General features: G+C 40.5%; 1 long non-coding RNA gene across 12 annotated transcripts in view; it reads left to right on the forward strand.

The window, feature by feature from the left end:
• The window catches only part of LOC104687473, a 45,516-nt gene that overhangs the window by 14,176 nt on the left and 18,596 nt on the right, over positions 1 to 12,744 (forward strand). For 9 of the 12 annotated variants that reach the window (XR_005602893.1, XR_005602890.1, XR_005602889.1 and 6 more), the window contains one exon: positions 3,813 to 8,779. The exons of 1 other annotated variant lie outside the window; for it this stretch is intronic. This is a non-coding gene — a long non-coding RNA (uncharacterized LOC104687473). Of the gene's footprint in view, positions 1 to 3,812; positions 8,780 to 9,845; positions 9,922 to 12,744 lie in introns of those variants that run through there. 2 more of the 12 variants (XR_002044878.3, XR_002044879.3) reach the window with 1 other exon arrangement.

The raw sequence follows: 12,744 nt of genomic DNA on the forward strand, positions 1-12,744 counted from the left end.
ATGCAGTGCCATAGGTGTGGTGTGGAAAAGCATCTAATAGATTAATACGAATGTACTTCAGTTGTTCAGGGTAAGGATTCGATTAAAGACCATGTTGAGGTACAATTTTTTTTAACATTAAAAGTATTGAACGCTAAAAAAAAACCCCACCCTATCATGTGAAAGGATCAATTGGTCATTTGTATTCAAGAGTATTGTGCAACATTGGGAAGGCTCTGCAGAAGCACTGGGTATAAATAGCCATGTAATCCAGACATAGACAAAAAGATATTTTCTTGAGGTGTTGTGTATAATATGTCAATTAGGAAATAATGTCATAGCCAGAAGCATTTAGTGAGCATGTTTGGGCATGAAGGCGACTTTTCCTTATTTTCTGAGGACTAACTTCAATTGCATGCAACTAGCTTGTGAAAATCTTCAGAAGGATGTTTTCCTATCAGCACACAGGTGATTTTTTCCAAATGTCATTCCTTTAGCACAGCTAGAAACTATTTCAGGAGGCACTTGAGAACCTGTGGCATTGAGAGTTAAATGGCAACCCTGGAATGTGAGATATGTTCCTGTTTTTAATTTGTTAGTTTTCAGAAAAAAAAAGTGATGTACATTTGAGTGGGTTGCAACTGTAAATAATTGTAGTTTTGAGAGGGTTTGTGCATAGCACCTGGGATTTCCAAAATATTGGAGAATTATTAATGGTGAGGCAGTAATAAACTGAAATATATAGCCGTGGCAACAGGAGAATTTGGGTCTCTTGTTAAATGTTACAAGAAATCTACAAATGTTACAATGTTGAACCTTAATTTCCTGCTCAGTGGCATTTTACACACCTCAAATTCTCTTCCTGTTCTCTTTGTTTCTGTACCTTTATGTTTTTTTGGCCAACAGCAGGAGATGGAAGGGGAGGATTCTTGTTTGGTAGCTTTCCCACAGTAGCGAGGAAGAGGGAGACTGTTCAGGGCTGGGTGCCAGCTCTGGTGCAGACTGAAGGGCAAATAAATGTTTGTTTTAACAACATCTCCTTTTCCTGAATAACACTGCATGAGCTCATGGTACCAAACTGAGTAACAGCAGATACTGCTGGAGGTACTGCTGGAAGTGAAACCGAAGTGGGCTCTGCTTTCAAGCCATTGGCGTTTTTCACTTGCAAGCCAGGTAACAGCTCTTGCTTTGCTGCCTTTCCCAAAGATGAGTTTGTTTATTGAATATCTGGCATTCCAGCTCAGGCCTGAACCGTGTGCTTGGCACTAAAGGCAAATGGTGCATTCTTGGCTTTGAGGCTTTTTGGGTGATAGTGGAGATGTCTGATGATGTTACCTTGGAAGCTCTGTTGTTCACACATCTCTTGGTGTTAGAACTGTGACAATTGTTAGTCCACTTTCAGGTGATTATGGAGGAGAATAAAAGCCTCAGACAAAAAACAATCCTAAATCACTAATTGGTTAAAAGTTCTTGTGGCATTTGGGATCTCCCAGGACTAGAACAAGCTCAGTTGCTGTTCAGTTAGGTAAAAGTAAAAAACGCTGTGAAATTAAGATCATGGGTAGAGAACAGAATAATATCCTTTGTGGCTGAGATGAGGCTATTGGTCAGTCATTAAGGGTTAATATTTAAGGGCTGTATGTCCTTCAGCACTTGGCAACTTGCAAATTTTGACTCATTTCAGTTAATTTCAAACCTGATGGGAGCACAGTGCATCAGTATGTTCTTGTAGTGGGTGGTTTTGTGTAACAATTCAGATCTCGATTCCATTATGAATAAAGTAGCAACCAAAACCAATGGTGGATTTTTTTTTTTTTCCTATTTACTCAGCTTCTGTGTTATCTATCTGCTCTACAGACCAGCCAACTAAAACAAGTTCATAGTTTAAAGTAAAGGAGGAGAGCATGTTGATAGAGGTGATGGAAATTGGGCTTACTGGCTAAGCCTTCTCCATGCTGCTTCCTTCCCATTGCCAAATTACTTATTTGAAATCTAAGAACTAATATGTGATAGAACCCAAATCAGAGCAGTCTACAAGTGGGCAGATGGCCCTATGTAGAATTTGATCATCTAAATGTCATGATTACTTGAGCCCTAAACTACACTTTGAAGGTGTTGTTCCTTTTTGTTTAAATTTGTGAACAAATTATTGCTTTTCTCAAAAGCTATTCCATATATGCAAATATTCCATTATTTTGGAAGGACCATTTTATGTACTAAAAGTTGTCAGTAGTGCTGATAGTATCACAGTCTTTGGTGTGTTGGCATATGGTTGGTTTATGGTGAACTGTAAGACTGAGATAACCCTATAAAAATATGTGAGGGATCCAAGATGCTTTGAGGGTCTTGCTTAACTGCAGTGGTTAAAAAGGCATGGCTGACTTGCATGAGTGTTGAAATCTGTGTCTGGAATTATGGAAACAAGTTGAGAAACATGAACAGAATTGATTGTTGATTATTTTCCTTTGTAAAAGCTTGGAAAAGATGTATTCTGCTTTTCTGTGGTCTTTAAAAGCCCACAGTGTCCTTTTTTTCCTTTCTTTTTTTGTTTTCTTTTGTTAACTTATCTTTTAATATGAAGTGTCATTCCCAAAATGAAGTAATGTCCTTGGGCTGGTGGCAACAGCTGGAGTTGCAGAATTCATAAATAATTCAGAGAGGGATAAAGGGTAGGGGAATTTTTTTGTCATTTGAATCTTTATTATGTGCACACATTTCATTTTAGATATGGCATCATTTGAATTCATTCAGTATGATGATTGCACTGACCTGTCATATTTATTTTGATGTCCCTTCGAAGGACCATATGCTCTGTCCTCGGCATGAAAATGATGCAGGTTGCAAACTGAAAGGCAGCTCTGCTCCTGTAGGGATGAAGCCCCTCACTTCCCATTGTCACGTCAGTGGATGTACAGCTGCGCTGCAGTAGAGAAGGTGGAGTTGTTATGTCAGTGCAGTGACTAAGTGGCAGTGTAGTCTAGCAAAAGGTGGGAAAAAGGGCAAAACCCATTTGCATCAAGGTATTGTATGGCATTAAAAACTCAGCTGTCACTGAGGGCCAGTTGGTGTGAGGAACCTGGCATGTGGAAGGTGGAAAGGATTCAAGCCAGCTAGAAATCTGCCAAGGTGGAGGTGTGCCATGGTAGCTTTAGTGTGGGAATACAATTAATTACTCTGTATGTTGGAAGTGGGGTTGCCATGCACACAACCTCCTGGGGTTGCACGAGAGTTAGTCTGGATATGCAAGGCTCAGAGCTTTTTCTTTACCCAGTCCACGTCCTCCTTTCCTCTTGAAGCTGCTTGCTTAGTCAGACAAAATCTTGGATAATGTTTTTGGGAGGGGAACAGGGGGAGGAAGTGTGCAGTTGTAGTTTGCCTCTTCACTAATTCTGCTGTAACTGTTGCATCTGGTCCTTCATTTATTTCATTGGTGTGTTCCTGTGCACGAGTGGTACATTTTCCAGAAGTTACAGGCTCAAGTTCAACCATGTCCCATAAGTAATGAACTGCATGATAATGAGTAATGTCTGGTCCCTACTGGCTAAAGCACTGGCTGGTATTAGCAACTCACAGTTGGTGGATAATGGGACTCTGTTACCAGGATTTTGCTACTGTTACCTTTATATGTAATATTAACACCGTAGGATTGCAACCACCTCAATATTTTCATGGTGTAAGGTGTTAACAGTGAGCAGTGATTTGTGGGAAGTACCTGGTTCACTGTACTCATGCCAGGGGCAGAAGGAAGCCAATTAAGTGCAGGTTAGTGAAATACAATAACTAGAAGCTGTGAATGAGAATGATAACTGTATGCAAAATTGTTTCTTTTCTAGATCCTGCCATCAATGACTGAGCCTCCCTGAAATCTTATCAGTTACTGCTGAGATGAGAAGGATAACAGGAAGGAGGAGTGCTTAAGTGGCTTTAATGACAGTTAATTTCATCTATTTATCAAATGACAGGTTGTTTTTTCCTAAAAACTCAATTATCATGACAAGATGCTTTTGGAAGTCATCTTTGTAAAATAAAACTGACAATTTTTAGGCTACAAAGAGCTATTGTATCTTGCTATAGAACGTTGTCATTATGGTAAACTGCTGGAAAGTCTTTATTTTTGAAGTAATTTAACTTGCATGCTTCATTCATTTATTTGAATGTCTGTTGAATGCCATGTGAAAAGTTTCTTGCCAGTGTTCTTTTATTCAATGGACTAGTTATTCTTACAATGCTCAATTTATTATTGTCTAAATTACTGTTGCCTTAGCCTCCTGCAAAAATGTTTCTTTTTAGTAATTCTTAAACAAATAAGGAACGAATGAGGTTTTGTACCCTTTGTGGTTTGATCAGCATATTTTGCCTTTCAGTGAAAGTGTCTTCAGGTTTTGGAATGACACAACACAAAGAAAGGTGCTTCGGTTTTTGTTTTTTTTTTTTTTTCCCCAACAGCACATGTCTTTTGTGCAATGATTTTTTTAATATGTATACTGCCAAGATACAATTACTGGAAGGAGAGAGAGAAGCTGTTGGGAATGTCATGTTATGCCAAATTAAGAATTATTAGCTCTTACTTTCTGTGCAATCTCTTCGACTAGAGCTTGACCTATTGCGTCTGGTGTATACTTTGACTCTAGTGGAACTAATGTGTCCTTGGAGTAGCATTTCAGAGTAACTTCAGATTCATGTTTTTTTCACAAGTCAGCTTTAAACTGCTGGGATTAACTTCAGAGAAGGCGAGAGATACAGGCTCCTTTGTCAGCAGCTGTGCTGGTTAAGGAAGGAGGCTTCGTACACGCTTGCTTGCTCCTTCTCTCCCGAAGGTTATAGCCCCTGCTAGGGAAGCGAACTGAACTGTTTCCCTGAGCACACCCAGACTTATTTCAGCGAAAGTTAATCGTGTTATCAAATATTAGTTATCCAGCACCCTGGGTCACTCTGATGAAAGGACAGGGCATACAGAGACCAGCTGTGCAGACATCATGTCTGGGAAGGGTGGTGTGTTGACAAGAGGGTTGTTGAGGACTGGCCCTGGTGTGTCGCCTTTTCAGCAGGTGCAGTTACATCTCTCGGATGTGGTAAAAATTGGATGTGTTAGAAAGCTGTGCAGATCTGTTACACATAATATTCACATTTCAGGGTCATCCTGGATAATGCAAAATAAACCTGTGCTGTTTGACTTACTCCTTGTGTGTGCCAGTATGAGGGGAGAGACCTGGTGTGAGTGTGTGTGCATGACAGACACCTACTTCAGGAAAATGTATCTGGTCAAGGTGTGGGAATGGTACAAGCGTTTCCATTACCTAGAGAACACACTGTTTACTTCACTCATCAACGAGGCTGCCTCAGCCAACACATGCCTCGGGAGAACTGCTTTTGACACATGGGCTGCCTTGAATGGAGAAGGGAGAACACCTCCAGCAGGAGTGGCTGCTGTTGCTTCTCTACAGTGTTGAATCAGTAGATGCTGGAGTCTGGTGAGGCATCCAAGCTCTTGATATTCCCTGTGCCAAAATGAGAATGGTATGGATAATCTTTAGTACTGAAAGACATACTGAGGAAAAACAGTGCACTAAACAGTTCCTTCAGCACTGACCCTTGTGTGAAGGCTGTGGACTGTAGGTGCCTTCCTATTGCTGGCTTGGGCATACAAAGAGCAAGAGGCCTTCTGATCTGTCAGAAACCTGAGAGCAGCAATACTGCTGACATCTCTTGTCAGGGCACTGCCAGGTGAAAAGAACACAGCTCAGTCACAGAAAGGACTGAACTTCCAGCTCAGTTTGTGTGGCATCCATTATCTTTTATTTGGCCTTATGATAAAGGATGAGGAAATATGCAGTGGCCATACTGTACAGAAGGCACTGTACAGGACTGCTTGCCCTGGCTGTTTATCCTTGGCAGCACTACCTTGTCACAGTGTCTTCAGATCAGGGCCCGCATCGGCTGTTCCCTGAACTGTGGGTCTGAAAAATAGTAATGTGAATAGTAATGTGAAGGGATGAGGCAGGGTGGGTCCCAGGACTAAGGTTTAAAGAGACATTTGGGAATGTGCACAAACTTAGACTTTGCTAATATTTTATAATTCTGTGTGAAAACAAAGTAGTTATGATAAGACATAGTGGGAAAGCTATTGCTCTTCTGTCAAGTTTTGAGTTGACTTGGCTCTGTACTGCAGTATGCTGAGAAAATGTTGGGCTCCTCAGTCAAACTCCTTCTTACCCTTGTTAGCCTGTAGTTGCAGTGGAGTGCTTGGTGTGTGCATAGGTCAAGGAGGCAAAGTGCCAGCCACATAGTTTCCAAGATCCTCAGCTTGCCCTGATCCAATCGCTGAGCTCCACAGTGAAGGTGGGTGCAGCTCCAGGTGTGAGAGCTGTGCCCTGTTCCAGCAGCCCAGTGTCAAGCCATGGCTGAGCTCTCAGTCCTAGCTTCAGAAGTGATGTGCCTCCTCCAAATGACTGTCACATGTCTCCCCTGACCATGAACTAAGTGCAAATGAGTCTCCACAGCTCTCTGAGACAGCCCATAATTCATATAACTCTTTTTATCTTAAAATGGACTATTGTAGTAGTGGGACTGAAATGTTTCATGAAATGCTTGTGATTGCCGAGGAATCTTTTTTACCTGCCTAAGTGGTAAACAAGTACTGCAAAATAACATCTTGCGTAGAGCTCTGTCATGGATGTTAAACTGATAAATACAATTTTACATCCAAGCACTTAAAATGAACAAATACTACAGTTAAGACTGCCATACTGTTTATGTAGTGCTAAAAAGATAACAAAATAAAACTTCAGGGAAGGTAGATTTTCTTCTTATAAATATTCCAAATAATAGGTTGGTTTCAAGTAGACTTCCTGGCTCTTCAGTGATTGCTGCATTAGTCTGAATCTATCACGAATCCCACTCATAATGGTGTGTTTATTATTATAAACACATGATTTCTATATATGTTCTCCACAAATATGTTGGATAAAACATAGTTACCTTCTTAACTGGTACGATACGGTTACTTTCTAACTTCTTTAATTTCAGTTCTAACTTGATTGAATAAAAGGTGCATTCCTGAAAATAATCTTTACATCTGTAATGGGACACTCGATTTTATATGACTCTTTTCATAGTCCAGACATAGCACAACATTTTTAAGGCAATATGTGTTGACAATATACAGAGATAAAAATCAGTTAATGACGAACTAAGGAGCAAACTTTTAATAAGAGCAATGATTCATTAGAAATTATAAGGAAGGGAATATTAGATTTTCTATCTTTTGAATGAGGATGAAATATTTTTATAGAGGTATATGCTTGAACAAATGGCTGGGTGTGGTAGAGGAATTCCTCACAGGCTTCTGTGGCTTTTGCAACACTTGGGGTCAGACTGGGTCATCTTAGACATCCTTCTGGTTTGGAAGGGAGCGAGAAGTCTCAGCGTAGCAAATACCTTCATAGAATAGCAGCTTCAATTGAAAAGTTACTCAGAGTTATTTAAGCTTCTCTTCAAAAAGGATTGGGAGGGACGTTGATAGTGTTCCTGTCTCCTAATGCCATGCCTTTTTTCAAAGATCCTCTTTCACCTGACTGCTTGCTTCTGTAGGGTGTTTCGTTGGCTTAGGTGGGTTTCTCTGGTTCATCCATCCTGCTCCTACCCACATTAATCAGACAGCACATGAACATATTTTTTCACAGCAAATGTCTTCTACAGAGTGTCTACTTCTACAAAGTGTAATGTTGCCTTTCTGCTAGAAATAATTATTAGGTTGAAAATAATCTGACAACATCCTGCTGTGGGTAAATTAGGTTTGTTCTCTACTAAGATTAGTCAGCTGGCACCCATTCACTAACATGTTGCAAGAAAATTATTGCAAGTTGATTGTATCCAGTTATCTGCCTTTTTTCTTTTTAATGGGCTTTTTGTTGCTGTGCTGTCACCAAGGTTGAAATAAATGTGAGCAAGTCATACTTTTCCAAGTTCCCTACAGCCTGGGGAGATGGTGTTTGCTGTCCTGTACCATGAAAAGACTTGTGGGCAGAAGTGTTTGGAGAAGGGGAAAGGTTGTCTCCACATAGATTTCTGAATCTTGTGCACCTTTGGTTTTGGCTAACAGGGATGTGTTCTGCTGTGAGGCAATCAATATATTCCCACTAAAGTCCAAAATGCCAGGTATAATTAGCTCATGTGTTTAAATAGGTAGTGTTATTTTTCAACTTGTATGTACAAGCCTGTTTTCATGCAGAAGTCCATACTGACTTGGGAAGAATGCTTTGCAAATCAGAAAAAGCAGAAAAATTATTTAAAGTTATGTGGTAGTGTTAAAGATTTTAAAAATAACTGTGAGATCTTTATTTCTTTGTTTACGATTGATTAGGGTTAGAGTTTTAAAAGCTTAATGCTGACTCTAAGTGCTTTACAGTCAGTCACTGAGAATTATGGACTTGGCACAACTCACGTTTTTGTCCTCCAGTATATCCATTATTGTTAGATGCTGAGTAGTCATTGAACATAGATGACTGGTTTTTTGGGTATTTTACATTTTTACATGTTCAGAAAAATACTTCATTAAAGCAGCTGCTGGGTGAATGGGGTAATTAAAGAACTGTACTGCTTTTATTGAAGCTGACATATGCTTCACATTCCTTAAAACTCAGTATGTGAGCAGAATGTTTCCAGGATTTATTGAAGGCAGACGTCTAGAGATACTGGAGAGCTTTTAATAGTAGTAAAGATAACTTCCAAGTTTTATGCTGTTATATAAATCTGTCTTTAAGAAGAGAGCTGTTATTGCAATACATTGCTCGTGTTCATATTTTGTCCATGTATGTGTTTTATGTATGTACTTATACACCTACACACAAATGCTTGACCTGAGCACTTTTATTTGACAGTGATTGTATATTCTATTTAGTATTTATTTGGCAAAGAATAGTGTTCTAATGCTGACTGAGAATATTAATTTGCTTGGTACCAAAAGAAATCTGCAGTATATTGTGGGAGTTTTTAATTAATTTATTTTTTTTAACTGAAATACAATCCTGCTTAGTTTGAATTGCAGCTCTTAGTGCGTGAGTGTCGTGGTAGCAAGCAAGAAATCTTACTCAGCTTAAACTGAGGCTGGGTTTCATTTTAACTAGTATGATGAGTGCAATGTTCCACATGTGTGATACTTCTGCAAGTTGTGAAAAAATAGGCTTGCTTATCTATCATTCATATTTCATATGACTTCAGAGTAAAATGTTGTCCTTACTGTTAAATTACTTGGCTAAAACTAGCAAACTTTCACCTGTATATTTTGTAGTATTTAGACCTTAAGCACTTTTCAAGCAATATGTTTGACTTACCATTATTGCGTGCTGTAAAATAAAATACAATATTAAAATACATGCTGAAAGAACATTATTCATCAGCTATGAATAAACATGTGGAAAAATGATTTTCAAAATTTTAGGGTTTTTTGCTAAATTCTTCCCAGTTGATTTTGTATTGTCTTTAATGTGGGACTTGGAAAAGAAGTTAGTTTCCCTTACCAGGATGCATAAGGTGCTCTTGTGTGTCAGTGTTCTAAACTTCTAGGACTGTGTAAATGGAAAATGCACTTTATAATTTTAGCACTGTGTTAGGCATGCAGTACAAGTTAGTTTTATGCCTGGTTGTCTTCATGAGCAGGATAGGTATTTTTAACTGTTTTTGTAGTGCAACAAACTCATTTTATGGACAAATCTTTTCCTATTGGGTTCTGCAATTTGAAGACAAAAACATTTCTAAACTGCTCATGTGTCTTAATATTCTGAGTCAATTCCCATATGTTAAAGTGTAAACTACGAACTAATCCATAGAAGTTTATGCAGTCATTTAATTAACACTTTTAATTTCAGCTATGAAAGAAGCTCAAAATGAGGTCTGGAGAGTGGAGAGAGGCTTTATTTTTCATCGCTGAAGTCTCCCTGCACTGTAAGTCTGCTGATGCCCGTGGTACACAGACCATCTCCTGCTTGCTAATTAGTCCTCTCCAGTATGCTCTCTAGAAATGTGCTGGAGAAGTTTTTCAAAAAACCACCACGCCATCATAAATAAGGGAACAGTACAGTATGTAACTATTATACACCACTCATTTGGCAGACTATAATTTAATAGAACAACAATGATCAGACCAGTATATCAGTTAATTTTCAAAACATTTTATTCCACGCAAATTAGCTCAGGTCCTGGAGGGCAAAATGACAAGAGGTTACTCGTACACTATGTATTTAATTAATTGAAAAATGCTCAAATTGCTTTTACAGTTGTTATTAAAAAGTAGAATCAGTGTTGCCAGTGCTCAACCATAATTAGAACCCCGGGGAATTAAATATTTAGCATTAGTAATGTAACAGCACTTAGGACACAAATTTCTATTTTTGTAATGAAAGCAATACAGTGTAAGTGCAAATGGCTGAAACGACAGCTGTGACAAGCAAACCAGCCTGGGATATTTCAATAAGACACCTCGTTGGACAGCAAGTCTTACTGCATTACTCGTTTGTAAGAGTCTAAATCCCAATAGCCAGGCATTACACCCAGTATTTAGATTTCTAATTGCTCACAGGATGACCAGCCAGGCGAATGTCAGCCGTCGGTGTGGGGAGCACGCGGCGTTTTCCCGAATAACACAGCAGAGGTGGGTGCCTTTGGCCGTGCAGGCAGGGCTGGGGCACGTCCCAGGGCAGCCGAGGGGGGAAACGAGGCCTTGTTTGTTTTAAGTTTAATTACATTTTAAGCATAAGTGCTTTCAGTGATACAACATGAAAAGTCGGATATTGGGCTCTAATGAGCTGTAGTGGTAGATGGCTGGAGACCCTGAGGGATTCATTCACTAAATTAACTGGATAACAGTACTTGGTTTGGGCACGGTAGGATGGCTGAGCTGTGCTTAAAATCTCCCTTTCAGAGCTGTCTCTCATTCCTGTTTTCATTCTAAACAGTGTAGTGACTTCCACTAGTCACCTACTACAACTGTTCAGCTTGTCACAAGTATTACATTACCAACTAGTAAGTAATAAAGCATATTTGACTTCATTTCTCTTCTGTTTTGCTGGGGTTTTTCCCCCTGGAATGGCAGGGGAAGGAGGAAAGCTTGAAGGCACTTGTGTATCTTCTAAATAGAAAAAAAGCTGTATTTGGTCAAGGCATGCTTTGGCCTTCTTAAAGCACTGATTTGTTTCCCAGAAATAGGACAATCAGGCAGAGGGATGGAATACTTGTTTTTGAGGATGCTTTTGTTCCAGTTGGCACCTGCTTGCAGGATAGAGTTCGTGTTCGAGCTGAACGCGTAGCAAGGATGTGCTGTCTAGGTGGCACTAGCCCAGGACAGCCTGTTTCTTGGGAGAAGCAAGCAGGGACTGCACAGTGCCACATCCAGCACAGGCAGCAATGCCCCAGCTGCTGCTCTCCTGCTTCGCTGGCACTTTTTTCTGCTGCAGGTCACTCTGCAGAGAAAGTTTATTTTTGCTCCCTCCCTCCAAAAAACCCAGCAAACAAACGATTTTGCATGACACTAAAACTTGGCAAACGGTATCAAAACCTGTAAGAGTGTCTCTGGTTCTGAAATTTTAAGTCTTTTTACTGCCATGTTTCAAATAATCGTTACAGAACAAGGGGCCCCAGGGGTGAAGCTGCGCCAGCAGAGATGCTGGAGCTTCTGCCATCAGCCCTGCCCAGCCCTGAGCCTCTCCCCCGGGGTACACACTCATCCCCAGCACACCTGCCCACAACCTGGGGGTATAAAGCGGTACCTGGCAGCACACCCTGGGCCCCTACCATGGGGGAAGCTTGTGAGGAAAGGGCTTCCCTAGGTTGTTTCAAAAGTACAGTGCTCTTTCTTCAGCCTGGCTTTCAGAAATAATTTTGACCTGTTAGCTGAAGGTTCCTCTCAGTGTCTGGTTTTAGTTGAAGTTGCTTGAACTTTAGTGAAGCACTGATGAACCACCAATGGAGCTGTGTAATGGGGAGTGACCTGGCAGGTACCTGGCTGCAGTCACCAAAACCTGTGTGACTTTTTCAGGTGAGTGCAGAATGATTATGGGCAAGGATAGGGTAATGAAGGCAGACCTCTCTTGTGGATGACGTGCTGGGGTACAGTAATGGTCCCAAGGATCAGGAGCTTCAGTTTTGTGTGTTTCCTGAGCAGGTGAAAAATTCTGAGTAAATTAGCTTTTCTCTAACAGGTTTATGAATTTGGGCTCAAAGTATAGGAAGGAGCATTTTTTTGAGGACAGTGAAACCTTGTGGGGTATCTCTGAGCTTCCCTAGGTGCTTGTATCCCACCTACTTTGATCCAGCTCCCCGGGCTTTTTCCTGGCTACCAGCGACTTGCAATTAGAAACCCTTTGTGCTCTGTGTGTGATGCACAGAATTAAGGTACCCAAGGGTTTGATGTAACTGTGAATTACTGCTGTGTGTAAATAATCCTCATCAGCTCTTACTTTTGTAAATAGAATTGTGGCATTTTCCTGCTCTGCCTCCCTTTGATGCAATTAGAAGAGCTGGGAATAGAGCCGGGGTCCTGCCAGCAGCCCTGACTCGCAGCAGGATGAGCTGCACCTGGACTGAGCTTTCTGTCCTGGCATCTAAAATCTGTGCTGAGCCTCTCCTGTGGATGAGCCAACAGCTGCACTGACATGACAGTAGCACCACTGCTGACTGTTGTGTCAGTGATCTGGGGTCTAAGAAGTCTCTACTCTGGCCTGGGACGAGATTTTTTTTTTTTTTTTTAAAGTGTGCATCTGCAAAGCTGCT

This window comes from Corvus cornix, chromosome 11 (genome assembly GCF_000738735.6).
Source record: "Corvus cornix cornix isolate S_Up_H32 chromosome 11, ASM73873v5, whole genome shotgun sequence".
NCBI lineage: Eukaryota > Metazoa > Chordata > Aves > Passeriformes > Corvidae > Corvus > Corvus cornix.